General features: G+C 42.1%; 1 long non-coding RNA gene across 1 annotated transcript; it reads left to right on the plus strand.

Annotated features, from left to right (window-relative positions):
• The first annotated feature begins 1688 nt into the window (after positions 1–1688).
• LOC132772813 (uncharacterized) lies at positions 1689–15952 on the plus strand. Its single transcript, XR_009631277.2, has 3 exons — positions 1689–1958; positions 12252–12624; positions 14593–15952. It is a non-coding gene; the product is annotated as an uncharacterized lncRNA (long non-coding RNA).
• Positions 15953–17947: the final 1995 nt, after the last annotated feature.

A 17947-nucleotide genomic window follows, 5' to 3' on the forward strand; every position in this document is an offset into this window, starting at 1 on the left:
GGGGAAAGTATCTGGGTAATGAGGAAGGCAAGGGGAAAAGGCTTTTAGTGGTGTGGGAGATGTGGGAGGGGGAGGAGTAGGAAAGAGTAGGGAAAGCTTGGAGGGGGAAGAAAAGTAGGAAAGTGCAGAGTTTCTCAGGGTGTTTTGTGGAGCCCCATGGGCTTCACGAGCACTCTTTGAGAACCACTGTTCTAATGCCATCTTAGAAAGATGTTTTTCAGAAGGATACAATGGCTAATGGTCATCAGAAGCCAATGTTACAGAATTAAGCAAGTACATAAGGGTCGAGGGGCATTTATATCCCCTTGCCAGCCTATTGTAACACACTATTACATTTTGGGATGTCTGTCACATCCAGCTGCCATTTTCTTTTCTTTTTTAGGTTTTGGGGCTAAGGGACATTGCCAAAACTCCCCCTTTATAATAATTGGGCCACATTTTGCCCACTCATGCTAAGAGGTTCAACAAAATCAATAGGGACTCCTTTATGGTTCAGTCTTGTTCTCCATTCTATTTAATACCTATATAGAACCACTGGGAAAAGTTTGGGGGTACACTGTCAGATTGCTGATGCCACCAATTCTACTACTTCTTTCCACTAAACTTCAAGAAAGTTATCCTTGTGCTAAACTAGTGCCTGGCAACTGTTATGGACTGGATGAAGTTGAAGCGTAATCCAGACATGACAGAGGTACTCCTGGTCACTCAAAAGACAGATCCATATTCAGCCTGTGTTAGAGGGGTTCCCTGCTGAAAAATGCAGGTTCGCAGTTTGGGCGTACTCCTGGATTCAGCTAGTGCATCAATTGTGCTTGTTATTGGAGAAGTCGGACTTGGCCATGGCATTACATGATTTGGTTTCATACCTGTTGGACTGCTACAATGCACTCTACATTACAGTACTTTGAAAAGTGCTCAGGAACTTCAGTTGGTCCAAAAGCAGTAGCCAGGTCATTAACAGGGGCTGGCTATAGGGAACACAAATCTTTTCTGCTACAACTGCTTTACTGGCTACCAATCCATTTCTGGGCACAATTCAAAGTGCTGGCTATGATTTATAAAGCCCTATATGTCTCAAGTCCAGGTTATTCAGAGAAGCATATTTCTATGTTTGAGTCTCTGAGAACACTATGATCTTCTGGAGAGGACCTTCTCTCTCCTCCACCTGGGATGTGTAGTTTGTACTGTAGTTTTTATTCTATTGTATTCTATTTTGTTGTTTTTATGCTTCATGGCATGTAAGATTTGATCGTTTTCATTTTTTGTTTGATACATTGGCTTGTTCTTAGTACCGTGTCATGTTGCTGTTAGCTATGAAAAAGACAGTATAGAAATAAAGTAAATACATATAAATAAATACCTCATGCACCAAAGTAATCAAAACTATCTCCATTGTACCGGGCTATTGGATAGATTAAAAATACTAATCACCTGGGCAGTTTAGCCCCTGGATTACCACAAGTAATTTTGTGGTTTGCTAATTGTAGGAAGCCTCTTTCAGCCCAAGGAAAAACTTCAATTTCTGGGAGGTTCACATTCCAGTGATGAGTGACCTAGAAGGGTAGGATCCAAAATATAACCACATTTTAGCTTGGATTTCTTACTGATAGTAACAAACTGTAAGGAATATTTTTCAGAATACCAATAAATAATACCAAGGCTGGGAAACCTTCACATGATGATATCAATGAAAAGTGGGTGTGAAAACCTCAGACTGGCATTCCAGGAGGAGTGGATTTGGCTCCAAGACATGGATGTCTTGTTTTGGACACCATAATTCAAGAAGGATACCGACAAGCTGGATGATGTCCAGAAGATGGCGAGCAAAATGGTCGACATGTTATACTGAAGATGGAGCATCCTTTTTTTCTGATGTTCTGGAATCTAGAATGAGGAGCAATGAATTCATACTATAGGAAAAGATATTTCACCTAAACAATGGAAAGAAATTCCTGATGGTAAGAGTCATTTGACAGTGGAATATAATGCTTCAGAGCATGGTGCAATCTCATTTTCTGAAGGTTTTTAAACAGTAGCTGGATGTGTCTGGAGTGCTTTGATTGTGTATTCATGAGTAATGGGAACTTGGGCTGGATGACCTTTGTGGTCTTTTCGAACTCTATGATTTTACATTTTTTTCCTTTGCTTTATGTTTTCACTACTCTTTGTTTCTTTCTGATTTGAGCTTCAGAAATGCCCAAGCTTCAGCCATGTTGCACTATCTCTTTATTTTATAGCATATTTTTTAAAAAAGCAAACTCATTATTTCTGACTTAGGGTTACTAGATGTCCCTTACAGGACTAATTGCCATTGCTGAAGTCTGTAGCAGGAGAGAAGAACAGGCAGATGCAGCTCCATTGTGCCTTGGCCCAGCAGCCGAGGAAAGGCCCTCCCTCATCCCAACTGCCACTGCCCTGGCCTCAGAGGAAGAACAGCAGCCAACACCTGTAGCGATTAATCCCCTCCCACATTGCCATCTCCTTTTCCTTGTGTGTCATGTCTTTTTTTATTCAACTTCTCTTATTGCTCTTTTTTTAATAAATAAAAACTAACTTGGCAACATTATTCAGACATTAAACTAGAGCAGTGTCATTAAAATAGGGGGTATTCCTATGAGGGCAAGTCCTTAAAGGTGTCTTTGTGCTACCCCTATGTTTTTTTTTTTTGGGGGGGGGGATCCTATGTAGTCTAGAATGGTTCCCTACCTGCTGTCCTTCTGTTGACAAGTAGAGAATTTTTTTTAAAAAAATGGAAAGTTAAATCCCCTCTAATCAAATGTTGCCAAGAAAACCTTTCAATAGTTTTCATTTAGGGTCACCATAAGTCAGACATAACTTGAAGATGAACATAGTAAGACTTCTAGAAGTGAAGGTTTTAAGGGAAGAGTTCTTAAGAGGGTGCTGTAATGATTTAATTATACTATTTTACCTTTTCCAGTTTTAAAAGTATGCTTTAGATTATTTTAATATTCAGAGTTTAACTAAATTTTAATGTTGGTATAGCTTTAGTTATATTGCATTTATTTTAATTTGTAAGTCACTCTGAGTTCCTGTTTTTAGGAAAAGCAGTGTATACGTAATGATGTCAACAACAGTAAAAATAGAGTAACTTGTATTAGTATATTTGTGAAAAACACATTTGCTCTTCAGTGCTTATGTACACATATGTAAGTACGTAAGTAAGAAGTAAACACATATGTATCATGTAGCATTGTAGTTTTTATTTTATTTTTACTGATGCTGCCGGTGTATAGATTATTTTAAGTATTTATCTGCTGGCAGCTCAAATGGTTGGTTTTGGCAGAGTATATGTTCTGTTGCAATACAGAGACTAAAGTATCAGCCACAAAATGAAATATCTCATTTAGTTAAATAATCATTCAATCTTTCTTGCTCTCAAGTATTTCTAGACACACCACTACTTAATTCACAGATTGTTCCTTAGGACAAGCTACAACAACAACTAATTCCTTCTTTCTTTTCACAAGTCTGAGAAATTCTCATCCATTAGTGCTCAAAGCAAGTCATACAATAGAAATCTTCTTTCTCAAAGCTGGATCAGTTAATGTACAAAACAAATTCATAATTTCTTTTACTTGTTTAGTAGACCAGAGGAAAGAGAAATTTGAACATTTTGTACTTTAATTCATAGTGTAATGTAGTATTTCTATTTTCCCCTAAGCAGGGGAAAACATAGAATACTTATTAAAATGTTTTAAAAGCATGTAGATATCCTTTTAAGTTATATCCCAAGGCAGGGAATTTAAAAGCTTGTACTCCAAGGTTGGCAACCCAAATATTCTCCATCTAGTGTCCAATGATCAGAAGATCTCATTTGATTTGTTACTTAGGAACATGTCTTTTACAGATGCTAATTTCAAGAAAATGTGTTTTTTAGGAATATATTTAGTTTGTATTAATGTGGATGATAGTCCCTGCTCATATCCTGTATTCTCGTTTTCCTCTCCTTTTTCACCTTCTTTTCACCTTTCTTTGCAATCACTCTTTTTAAAAACATGCTTATTAGTACATGAATAATAGAAATGTATAAACAAAGTCATCGTGGAAAAAAACATAATAGGTTCCTTTTTTGGGTTGGGGGGAGCACAAAAAACCAAGAAACTATAAATAAAAGGATAAATTAGACATTTTGAGACAAATCAAACTCCACCCATTGCCATTTGGAGACAGTTTTGTTGTCTGTAGAGAACATAAAAGAGTGAAAGCTGTAAATGCAACACACGTTCACAAACTACCTTGTAGATAGTTTCCGATTGGGTGTAGCTACCTTGTTCTCTTTGCTTGGGCAACTCCCATTTGAATATAATTTGAAAATCATTTAATCCAACACTCTTCAGAGCAAGCAATTGCCCTTACATGCTTTGAAAGCTGTAGATTAATTGCAGATTAATTGAAAGATAAAAATGTAGTAGATTGATATTAGTGTGAAGAATCCATGAACAAATACCATATTTACTTGCATCTAATGTGTCATCAAATTTAATGCGTATCTCAATTATAAAAACCTTGAAATAATAATAAAAATTGCTGGTGAAAAGAGGAAAGGGCAACGGGGCAATGCGGGATGCTGCACATTGTCGCCCTTTCTACCATCTGATGGGGTATGGAAAGGGGGCCAAGGCACCCTCTTCCATCCCTTCTGTATGATGAAGGGAGGAGGGAGGGCATGTGGGGTGCCATGAGCACCCCTCCATTTTTTTTGCCAGCAATTGTTGGTACAATGGCACGGCCTGAAAGAATGGTGTGAAGACATCCTTTAACGTTTCTGGCTCAATGCTATAGAGTCATGGGGGCTGTAGTGTGGGATCATGGGGGCTGCCAAAGGGATTTGTACCTCACCAAGCTACAAATCCCAAAATTGCATAGCATTGAGCTATGGTAATAAAATGATAGGTGAGGTCCATCAAATAGTTCTAGATGCTCCTGAATTAGTGCCCCCTTTTGCTTTGGCTCAGCACTATTACTATATTACATCAATCTTACCTACTTACTTAGGCGATCCCTCGTTGGACGAGTAAGATGGTCTTCCATCATGGGTTTCCTTGTGGGTCCGCATGTGGCTGTGGAGCCCTATTCTTGCTCTGCATCTTCTTCCGCAGTGAGGGCATTGGTTTCCAGGTGGAAGGCGGTCCCGGTCGGGGTTGGCTTGATGCGCCTTCCTCCTGGCACGTTTCTCTCTTTCACCCTCCACTCGTGCCTCCTCAAATTCTGCAGCACTGCTGGTCACAGCTGACCTCCAGCTGGAGCGCTCAAGGGCCAGGGCCTCCCAGTTCTCAGTGTCTATGCCAGAGTTTTTAAGGTTGGCTTTGAGCCCATCTTTAAATCTCTTTTCCTGCCCACCAACATTCCATTTTCCGTTCTTGAGTTCGGAGTAGAGCAACTGCTTTGGGAGACGGTGGTCAGGCATCCGGACAACGTGGCCTGTCCAGCGGAGTTGATGTTGGAGGACCATCGCTTCAATGCTGGTGGTCTTTGCTTCCTCCAGCACGCTGACGTTTGTCCGCTTGTCTTCCCAGGAGATTTGCAGGATTTTCCGGAGGCAGCGCTGATGGAATCGTTCCAGGAGCTGCATGTGACGTCTGTAGACAGTCCATGTCTCACAGGCATATAGCAGGGTTGGGAGGACAATGGCTTTATAGACAAGCACCTTAGTATCCCTACGGATGTCCCGGTCCTCAAACACTCTCTGCTTCATTCGGGAAAATGCTGCACTTGCAGAGCTCAGGCGGTGTTGTATTTCGGCGTCGATGTTGACTTTGGTGGAGAGGTGGCTGCCAAGGTAGCGGAAATGGTCGACATTTTCTAATGTTACACCATTAAGCTGTATCTCTGGCATTGGAGAGGGGATGGCTGGTGACTGCTGGAACAGCACTTTGGTTTTCTCGATGTTCAGTGACAGGCCAAGCTTTGTGTATGCTTCTGCAAAGGTGTTGAGAGTGGCTTGTAGATCTTCTTCTGAATGCGCACAGACGACATTGTCATCAGCATACTGGAGTTCTATAACAGATGTTGTTGTGACCTTGGTTTTGGCTTTCAGTCTGCTGAGGTTAAATAGCTTGCCGTCTGTCCGATAGATGATTTCCACTCCGGTGGGAAGCTTCCCATCAACAAGGTGAAGTATCATGGCGATGAAGATGGAGAATAAAGTTGGGGCAATAACACATCCCTGTTTGACACCCGATTCCACCTTAAATGGGTCACTTTGGGAGCCATTGCTGTCCAAGACTGTTGACATCGTGTCATCATGGAGGAGCCGCAGGATGTTCACAAATTTGCTTGGGCACCCGATTTTTTGGAGGATGGTCCAGAGAGCGCTGCGATTCACTGTGTCGAATGCCTTTGCAAGGTCGATGAATGCCATGTACAGAGGTTGGTTTTGTTCCCTGCATTTTTCTTGGAGCTGTCGTGCAGTGAAGATCATGTCCACAGTTCCTCTGGAGGGGCGGAAGCCGTTCTGGGATTCTGGGAGGGTGTCTTCTGAGAGGGGCAGAAGGCGGTTTGCAAGGATTCTTGCGAGGATTTTTCCAGCAGAGGTTAGAAGGGAGATACCTCGATAGTTTCCGCAGTCTGTTCTTTCCCCTTTTTTGAAGAGGGTGATGATGGTGGCATCCTTGAAGTCTGCTGGGATTTTCTCGGTCACCCACACTTTTTCTATGAGCTGGTGGAGTTGGTGTGTCAGCGCAGGTCTTCCCTCTTTAAAGATTTCAGCAGGGATCCCATCCGGTCCGCTGGCTTTGTTGTTCTTTTGTTGGCTGATGGCATTGCTGACTTCTTCCAAACTAGGCAGTGCTGCAAGCTCATCCCTGGTTTGTTGTTGCGGGATTTGTGAGAGGACCTCTTCGGCCACACTGGAGTTGCGGTTTAGGAGGCTTTGGTAGTGTTCTTTCCAACGTAGTGCAATTGACTTTTGGTCCTTCAGGAGTTTGGTTCCGTCTGATGAGCGTAGAGGCTGTATGCCATGGTTTCTTGGCCCATAGATGACCTTTGTGGCTTTGAAAAATCCTTGAGCATTATGGGTATCTGCCAGGTGTTGGATTTCTTCGGCCTTCTTTGTCCACCAGATGTTCTTGAGTTCTCTTGTCCTTCTTTGGACCTCAGTTTTTGCACTGGCGTAGATCTTTTTCTTAGCAGCACAGTTGATGTCTCTCTGCCATGTTTGGAAGGCTTTCCTTTTCTTGTCGATTAGCTGTTGGATCTCGATGTCATTTTCGTCAAACCAGTCTTGATGTTTCTTGGCTTGGTATCCAATAGATTCTTCGCAGGCTTGGATGATGGAGGTCTTCAGTTTGTTCCAATGTTCCTCAACATTTTCGGGGTGTACTGTGGGTAGATGGTCCTTGAGTGCTGTTTGGAGATGGGCTCGCCTGGAGGGCTCCTGAAGGGCTTGGGTGTTCATTTTGCGCCTTGTCTTTCTTCCTTGGAGTCTGCGCTTGGGGGCGATCTTGAGAGCCATCGTTGATCGGATTAGCCTGTGGTCGGTCCAGCAGTCGTCAGCACCTGTCATGGCTCTTGTGAGGGGTACGTCACGCCGGTCTCTGGCACGTGTGATTACATAGTCTAAGAGGTGCCAGTGCTTTGACCGGGGGTGCTTCCATGATGTCTTGAACTTGTTTTTCTGGCGGAAGAGCGTGTTGGTGATGACAAGGTTGTGCTCCGCACATTTGGTGAGAAGCAGGATGCCATTCGAGTTGCTGTTTCCAACCCCGTCTTTTCCGATGGTCCCTGGCCACAGGTCGAAGTCTCGCCCGACTCTTGCATTGAAGTCCCCCAGGAGAATGATTTTGTCCTCCTTAGGTATCCCTGATAGGACGGTGTCCAGCTGACAGTAGAATTTCTCCTTGATGTCTTCGTCAGCATCTAGTGTTGGTGCATAGGCACTTATGATGGTTGCCCGTTGGTTTTTGGCAAGATCGATTCGGAGGGTTGAGAGTCGTTCGTTGATGCCAGTGGGTGCTTCGGACAGATGTTTCACCAGATCATTCCTGATGGCAAAGCCAACTCCGTGCATTCTTTGGTCTTTTTCGGGCAGTCCCTTCCAGAAGAAGGTGTGGCCTCCTTTTTCTTCCTTCAGCTGTCCCTCTCCTGCTCTCCGGGTCTCCTGAAGGGCTGCTATGTCGATGTTGAAGCGTCCCAGCTCCCTTGCAATGATGGCAGTTCTGCGTTCGGGGCGTTCACTGTCACTGTTGTCCATCAGAGTCCGTACGTTCCACGTACCGAAGTTCATTTTCCTTTTTTGGCCGCAGGGTGGTGACCCCACTGGACGCGGCAGTCCAGTCAGGGATAAGTGAGGCAGACTATGTTTAGGGCACCTTTTCTAGCCCCCTCCCCGTGTGGGGTGAGCAGAGTGGGTCCTAAAAAGGGCTGCTCAGTCGCGGATACAGCTGCCGAACTACTCAACTGCCTCGGACCTTGAGGTAGAGCGACTGAGTCCGTACCCACCGCCCATGTGCCAGTCTGTGACTAGGGGCTTCCAGATTTCACAGTCCTGCCCCCGTCGCCACTCGCTGATCGCCATGGGACTTTGGTTGCTTGGTTTTTATTTTCTTTGGAAGACGCCTGTGCGTGGGTTTTTTTAATGTGTGGAGGTCAGTGCACAACTGAACAACACACAGTCTTCACAGATGAGGTTCCACTGGTGATGTAGTTTAACACAATGACCATGGCTTCTCAGTCTGTTGCAGCCTTCTTCCGCCTTCGCAGCCGTTGTAACATGTGCCATGTTATCCTCCGCCTGCTCCGCCGTTGAGGTCTTTGGGTCTTCGGACTGTGCTTGGTCTGGGACCTCCCCCGCGGCCACTCCTGGGAGTGCACGACTCCAGTTGTTGTGCCCACAGGTTCATCGGAACACGCAAGCCCCCTCACCACGACAAGGTGACAGTCCATCGAGGGGGTACATCAATCTAATGTACACATCACACTAGCAATGAAGATCCACATAGTTAAAGCAATGGTATTCCCCGTAGTAACCTATTGATGTGAGAGCTGAACCATAAGGAAGGCTATGTGAAGGAAGATAGATGCTTTTGAACTGTGATGTTGGAGGAAAATTCTGAGAGTGCCTTGGACCACGAGAACATCCAACCTGTCCATACTTCAGGAAATAAAACCTGACTGCTCATTGGAGTGAAGGATATTAGAGGCAAAGATGAAGTACTTTGACTACATCATGAGAAGACAGGAAAGCTTAGAGAAGACAATGATGTGGGAAAATGGAAGGAAAAAGGAAGAGGGGCTGGCCAAGAGCAAGGTGGATGGATGGTATCCTTGAAGTGACTAGCTGGGGGTGGTGACTGCTGACAGGGAGCTGGTCCATGAGGTCACAAAGAGTCGGAAGAGACTGAATGAATAAACAACAAATGTACACCCTAATTTTGAGAAGGTAATTTAGCTTTAAAAGGGGGAGCACTAGATTCTAGTAAATACAGTATATGAGAGTGCAGATTTTATCCAGTGAAAATATATTTCCTTTTCATTTCTTGAACTATGGCAGTCTCTCTCTGCTGCAAGCCAAAACAAGTGACACATACTGATATATATGGATCCGTCTTTCTAAAATGGCCATACAGACCAAAAGGATGCGGTTTTATTTATCGTGTCAGGCAACCAAACAGTTGCATTACATTTTTGACAGAACAAACAAACAAACATACAAAAGACACAGAGTTTGCAAGCTTGGTAGTTGATTAAATGTCCTTTGACCAGTATCTGGCCACTTGGAGTGCTTCTGGTGTTGCTGCAAGAAGGTCCTCAATTGTGCATGTAGCAGGGCTCAGATTGCATTGCAGCAGGTGTTCTGTAGTTTGCTCTTCTCCACACTCGCATGTTGTGGATTCCACTTTGTAGCCCCATTTCTGAAGGTTGGCTCTGCATCTCGTGGTGCCAGAGCGCAGTCAGTTCAGCGCCTTCCAAGTTGCCCAGTTTTCCGTGTGCCCAGGGGGGAGTCTCTCATTTGGTTTCAGCCATTGGTTGAGGTTCTGGGTTTTAGTCTGCCAGTTTTGGACTTTCGCTTGCTGGGATGTTCCAGCGAGTGTCTCTGTAGATCTTCGAAAACTATTTCTTGATTTAAGTCGTTGACGTGCTGGCTGATGCCCAAACAAGGGATGAGCTGGAGATGTCTCTGCCTTGGTCCTTTCACTATTGGCTGCTATTTCCCGGCAGATGTCAGATGGTGCAATACCAGCTAAGCAGTGTAATTTCTCCAGTGGTATAGGGTGCAGACACCCCGTGATAATGCGGCATGTCTCATTAAGAGCCACATCCACTGTTTTAGTGTGGTAAGATGTGTTCCACACTGGGCATGCATACTCAGCAGCAGAGTAGCATAACGCAAGGGCGGATGTCTTCACTGTGTCTGGTTGTGATCCCCAGGTTGTGCCAGTAAGCTTTCATATGATATTGTTTCTAGCACCCACTTTTGGTTGATATTCAGGCAGGTGAATATGGTGAATAAAAAAAGGATGTGGTGAATAAAAAGGAAATACTGTGCCCAGTCTCCCAGAGTGCACATATAATGATCATATACCAGAAAGGTGTGCCAAAAAAGAAGAAGTGGTCAGCTTTGATAATATCACTTGGAGGTACTAGTTTCTGGAAGCAATTTTTTCTTTGTTATCTAGATCTGATTGATGAGCTCAAAATTGGTAACATCAAGCATCTATTTTGTGAGCATCTTCATGTAGTTTATGGGTGTGCCATCTAGGGCTGTGCAAAGACATTTAGCGTGTGGCATTGTTCTCCTAAAAACTACTTCATTTGACAAAGAGGAGATAGGGATGAAAACAACACCCACAGGTGATAACCGGAATACCGTGGACTGAACTAGAAATTCAGAAATTATCTCTCAGGTTACCATCCAGTCAGAAAATTATTCCAGTTTTGGTCCATCCTAATTCGCTTCACTGTGGGCCCTTTTACACTAATGCACCAAGCATCCTCTTGGCAGTCCCATAAGGATTCCTTCAATTGCCTTGGAGACAGAATGTCTGTGTTACAGTAATCTAAATGGAATGTCACTAAGGCAGATGTGACTAGACCTGTGGCCTCTGGAAATGATATGCAAGTATAAATGCAAACTTTTTGCAATTAGAGTTGTGTAAACTTGCTTTTATTTAGCATGACGGCCCATGTAAAAGTGAATGCATTTGGCACAAAGCAGTCCCCATTGCCTAGAGGCACCAAATGTTATTCATTGCTAGGTAGCCACCCTAGGGTCCTATATTCCATGTTAGAATATAGGACCCTCTACATCTATTTTATCCTTGATGCTCTAACTGACATCAGCCAGAGCATTGGGCGTTTGTTTCAAATTGAAACATTACAATGCTCTCAATTTTTTTGGAGCCATAGTTGCTGATATGACATGTTTTCTGTGTACTGTTTCCTGTGACACTGATCTTCCACACAAATTTTTAAACCTTTCTCTAATCTTTCTGTAAATATCTTATCGGAACCATAAAATCTGTACAATTGTTTATAATTAATTTTAAACATTTCTGTCTTTCCACTGTAAATGTATTCAAGATTTTTGTTAAAACATTTAAAATAATAAGAACAGCCCAAATAGCTCATGTTAAAATACCACTACTGCAATTTGTGAAAATCTTGAGAGAATAGGATTAAATAGTCACTATGAGGCACAGAAATGAGGTCAACAGACCCAGTCCTCAGAGGGTGACTCAGGAGAATTTTATGGATAGTTAATGTGATCTAATAGGCAGAATTTGAATAGGATGTCTTATGACTGGAATATAGTAATGGAATGGTATAACCTCCACCTGCACAACCTCTGGCCCTCCAGGTGATTTGGACTTCAGCTTGCAGAATTCTTGGCCATTGGACCACCTGGATAGCGCTTCTGGGAGGTGGAGGCCAAAACACCTGGAGGGCCACAGGTTATGCAGACCTCATGTAACCTATTCCTATTCAAAAGAAATATGAAAGGAAGAGGATTGTCAAGGATGTGTACACCTCTGGGGTGACCCTTGACTAAGAGAATGGAAAACATGTTAATAACATTTGAGTAAATATTAAAGACAAGGAAAACAACAATTACATCCTTGTAAGGATCTCCTATAGTCCAACAAGACTGAAGATTTGGATGATGAAATAAAATAGTCATACATTAAAAAAGGAGATGTAACAGTAATGGGAGATTTCAACTTCTGTGATATTTATTGGGAGTCTAACTATTCCAAGAAGGTAGCATCTCACATTTTTCATTTTCTTTGCAGACTGATTTATTAAAGAATGTGGAAGCGGCAACAAGAGAATCAACTCTTTTGGATTGCATCATAAGAGATGAGCTGGTTAATGGAGGAGAAGCAGTGAAATTCTTTGGTGGGAATGACCATGTCATCTTGAGATTTGTGATACAGAAGAAAAAGGAAATCAGATTTAATCAGACCCTGGACTTCAGGAAAGCTGGTTCCTGCCAGAGGGCTCTTGTGCCTCACCAAACTACAAACCCCAGCAGTCCATGGCAATTAAAGTGAAATCATAAGGTCCCTATGACTCAGCAACCATCTCTAAGCCTAATTTTCAGGGCTGTTCTGCTGACAAAAAGAAAATTCCCAGACTTTTATCAGCCTCTCTTAGCACTTCCCTGTAAGTGATGGATAAATATCTAACAAATAAACAAGATTATATTCTCCCGGAAAAACTCTTCCCTAAGATGCTTTTCCTGTCTCATTGAATTTCTAGTGTTTGTTTACAGTAGTGAATTGCACAGTACTATGTCAGTTTGGGGACTGAAAATGACCTACAGGGAAAGGGATAGGCACATCCGTTCTCCTTGTCCTTCCTCTTCTCACAGTCTCCTGAGGCTTTTTAAACATTGACGACAACAACAACAACAAAAGTTTTGGAGATTGCTACATTCAATTGCAGGTGGTGGCATCAAGATCTATGGGTGACAAACTGGGCTACCAGACTCCCTCTTCCCTCCTTCCTATAATAGTCCCCTATCCCTTATCCTCTTGACTATTGTGAACTAGGGGATCCTATTGTAGGAGGTGAACTGCGAGGGGCAGAATTCTCTCAAAATAATGTCAAGGAAATTGAAAGGATTAGTTCTCCCACTTGAGGGAAGGCAGAGAGCCGTGTGTGTGTGTGTTGGAAGGAGGATGATACTCTGCAAAATCAGGCAGAAGAATCTGTAGAGTAGCATCCTTCCACTAGTACAGTGTTTCTCAACCTAGGGGTTTTCAGAGGGGTTGCCAAAGATCATCACAGTGCTCTCTGGAAGTAGGTGAACTTCATCTCCCCTAAATAACTGTCAGTTCTTCCCAAATTCCTTATGTATTCCCCGTTGGTCATTAGGGTTCTGTGTGGGAAGTTTAGTGAGGTTGAAGGGGCTCTTTGATTGTAGGTGAACTATAAAGCCCAGCAACTACAACTCCCAAATGTCATGGTCTATTTTCCCCAAACTCTACCAGTGTTCACATTTGGGCATATTGAGTATGTATTCATGCCAAGTTTGGTCTAAAACTCAAGGTCAGTGCTCACCAAACCCTTCCAGTATTTTCTGTTGGTCATGGGAGTTCTGTGTGCCAAGTTTGGTTCAATTCCATTGTTGGAGGAGTTCAGAATGTTCTGTGATTGTAGGTGAACTATAAATTCCAGCAACTACAACTTCCAAATGACAAAATCAATCCCCACCCCACCAGTATTCAAATTTGGGCGTATTGGGTATTTGTGCCAAATTTAGTCCAGTGAATGAAAATGCATCCTGCATGTCAGATATTTACATTACGATTCACAATGCTAGCTAAATTTCAGTTATGAAGTAGCAACAAATATAATTTTATGGTCCAGGGTCACTACAACATAAGGAACTGTATTAAGGGGTCATGACATTTGGAAGGTTGAGAGCCACTGCACTAGTAGAAGGCAGAACTTACTTATCTTGCATTTATGACACCTTGGGGAACACCAAAAGTCTAGCTTTTGAAATAGACTTGCTGAGTTATTGCAGAAAGGATACTCCCAGCATATGAAACTGTTCCCTCTTCTACCCCTGTATGGGGATTGTGTTTAAGCTAAACATTCAGTCCTGCTCTCTCAGTCTTGGTCACTGATAGTGAAGGAATGCAGCTCTGTTTGAAATTAAATGAGCAGCAACATAAAGAATGTGCCACTGAGTCTTGTAGAAATAAATATTGCAAAGCAATCCATTTAAAACAAAACAAAATAAGCATCCCCAAGATAAAAAATAGTTTAGAGATGTTAGGGGAAACTACATATACTGTCGTAAAGAAGATGTATAGATTGATGTATAGAGATGGAAAGGATATGGGAGATTGCTGTCAAAATTGATAAAACCAGTAATAATGTATAAAGTGTTTACTAAATTTGAGTAATCTACTTTACTTAAAAAAATTGGAAGCCTTCTATGGATTTTTGCAAAGAAAATAAAATAAAAGAATTTATTTACTGTTGATTTTGATGATTAAAAAGAATTGAACTTGGAAAGAAGAGAATTTGTGTGTTAGAGAGTCAGGTATAATTAATTGTATAACTGCTGATGAGAAGACTAATCTTTTTTCTCCTTTTCTCTTTTTCTTTCTTTTCAAGATTCCTTTAAAGTAATGAAAACCTGTATGCAGTACTTTGGCCACTTAATGAGAAGACAGGAAAGCTTGGGGAAAACAAGGATGCTGGGGAAATGGAAGGAAGAAAGGAAGAGGGGCAGACTGAGGGCAAGATGGATGGATGGTATCCTTGAAGTGACTGGGTTTACTCTGAAGGAGCTGGGGGTGGCCACTGCCGACAGGAAGCTCTGATGTGGGCTGGTCCATGAGGTCACAAAGAGTCAGAAGTGACTGAGCAAATAAATAACAAGTGTATTTGAAGAACAAAATACACAAGATCACAGACACCATGTAATTTGGCTCAGAGTAATACACCAACATACGTATTATTTAGAACAATAAATGCAATAAGAAATGTGGCTGATAACATCCATTGATACTTAAAGAATGCTGGAATGGACACCTTGACTTCTGTTTAATGATAGCAGAAGCTAACAGACCAACAATCAATAAGAATATTTTGTCCTTTGATCCTTTTGTGCTTGGTTCAAATATCAGAACTTCACATTATGATATAATAGCAGGCAGTGAAGGCTTCCCACAGAACCAATTCTGACTTTAGGCAGCCATTTCCGATTCCATAACAGTCTCTTACCTCATTGACCACCAAGTACACTCCATAAGTGATCACTTAACAGCAGAGGACACGACCTTTTCAGGCTATTCAAAGTGTTCAATCTTGCAAATAGCCATTGAAAGACATAATGAATTTGTATCAATCTAAGATTACACCCATTTATACTTCAAATGTATATCTTTTGCATAGATGTGCTTCAGATAATGTTATCCAGAAAACCCTGTGTACATCTATGTAGATGTTACTTTTATTGAATTATGTGGGATTTAATTCAATAAATCTGCATAAAGCACATCAGTACATACTGAGTGTAATCGCATACAAACACAGCAATCTTTCTGTATGTATAGATTTACAGATACATACACAGTCAGTCGTAATCTATTAAGTTGAGCACTATGTTTGCCATGCTGTTTTGTAAAGTTTCCCTGTGGTAAAAAAATCTGGATGTTAGAAATGTCAGCTGGAGACCTGAATTTGGAATGGAACAGAATTTGACAGCAGTGTGGAACGGAAAGTTGCATTTTGGGTTTGAGTGCATCTTCAAGGTTGAATCAACAAATCAATCATCAATGCTCATATATGTTTAAAGCTTCAAACTCTGTTTCAAAATATACATAACATAGCCCAAGAAAGAGTAATTTTGATGATACTGGTATCATTACTATTGTTGCTAAAATATTTTTATTTCATTCTTCATGCAGGTGTTTATGTACTATCAGCAAAAAACAATTCCTGCCTGCTGATTCATAATGTAGAAATGAATGATTTTTTTAAAAAAAGAAGTGGGAGTGAACATGACAAGAAGCTATTTATCTGTTATTAAAACTGTTGGAATGCCTTTAATTTTCATATTTCTTTCTATTTCTGCCTTCTGGAGTTACTTGAAGAGAGTTGAGAAAGAACATTTAATGACTTTTCAATATGGCAGGTAGAACATCATTTCAACCTGACCTGGATGGGGTTGCAATCCCCTTGAAATCTCAGATGCACAGTTTGGGGGTCATCCTAGACTCCACTTTAAATCTGGAAGCCCAGATGGTGGCAGTGACTAGGTCAGCCTTCATACAACCAAAGCTTGTGCGCCAACTGCACCCATTCCTAGAAACTCCAGACCTGGTCTCAGTGGTGCTTCAGTGGTGCTGATATTGGTTACATCCAGATTGGACTATTGCAACACACTCTACATAGGTCTGCCCTTAAAGACCATCCAGAAATTGCAGTTCATTCAGAAAGCAGCAGCCAGACTTCTGATGAGTGCTAACTTCAGGAAGTGTACTGCTCCTACCCTGAAGCAGCTCCATTGGTTCCTTGTCCATTTCCAGACTCAATTCAAGGTGCTGGTTCATCCCCTATAAAGCCCTATTTGGCTTTGGTCCAGCCTTTCTGGAGCACTGTGTCCCCCTGTACACCTCAGGGTGTAAATCAAGTGGGTAAACTCGAATCGATATGCGAGCCCCCACCAGTATGCATTTACACATAACTAGAGAAGGTTCCTTCTCGGGTATAGCCCTAGCCCTCTGGAACTTCCTCTCTGAAAAACTAAGGGTTGCTCCATCTTTGCTCAGCTTTAGGAAGGAGTTGAGATTTTCTTATTTAACAGGGCCTTTAATTGAGCCATGGCAGGAGTTGGGGATTTTATGATCGGAATGGAGGAGGGATACATGGGATAGGAGGTTATGGTTTTAACTGAAATGTGGGATTTTATTGATTGCTGTTTTATCATGGTTTTATTTATTCTGTTCTCCTGATTGAAGGATTTTAATGTTTTTATTCTGTTTGTAAGCCGCCTTGGGTCTGTGTTGCAGAGAAAGGTGGAATAGAAATATAATAAATAAATAATATTAAAAAATATTTCTGATCACTCCTCCTCCTGTTGAAATTGCTGCCATTTCAGCTAAATATTAAATCCTTCCTTTCACCTTAGATAAGTTTAGCAGTGCAAACAGTCCTTCCTTATGTACCCATGCAGGGGAAGCTTCAGTTTGGGCCAGATCTCAATGGAGACCCCCGCTCACTCCCAGCTGAATGTCTCTTGATCAAATTACTTAAGACCCATTATGATTGAGTACTGGAATTGGACTTAAATTCCACTCAGGAGTCATACCTTTTAAAGTGGGAGGCAGCTGCTGTTATGTTAATAGACATGATCATAGCACTTAGCAGATAAACCTTTTATTCAGCCTTAGGGGATGCATGGTCTAAGCTTTTAACCAGTTTTGACAACTTCTCAGTTTCTGAGGTAGGATAAGAAATTATGAGAGCCAACATGGTGTGGTGGTTTGAGGAGCATTGGGGTAGGATGCTAGGAGACCAAGGACTGATCTCTGCTCAGTGATACAAAATCTATTCAATGATTTTGGGCAAAGAACACTCTCTAAGGATCTCCTTACAAAGGCCCGTGAATTCACCACACATTGTGACAAATCACATGGGGTCCCAGCAGGAGGTGTGGAGAACTCGTTGCTCCATGCTCTGCTTTGCCCACCTTACCTTGGCCCCCATCCCATGGGTTGGAAGCATTGCCACTAGGGGTTTGTTATTGGCTTCCTTTTAGACTGACAACCTCATCAGACAGGCTAATTTGTCCATTATATATCACTTGCTCTCTTTAGCCACAGAGCCCAGGCAGAAGTCCCTGTGCATCACTTTCATGCCATGCCCTGTTCCTTAGCGTATCCCAATCTCTTGTCTTGTTTACAGTTTGGCCATATCTTAAGGTAGTTGTCACTATAGGTCATTGAGCATAGTTCTGAGTTTT

Source organism: Anolis sagrei, chromosome 4 (assembly GCF_037176765.1).
Source record: "Anolis sagrei isolate rAnoSag1 chromosome 4, rAnoSag1.mat, whole genome shotgun sequence".
Classification (NCBI taxonomy): Eukaryota; Metazoa; Chordata; class Lepidosauria; order Squamata; family Dactyloidae; genus Anolis; species Anolis sagrei.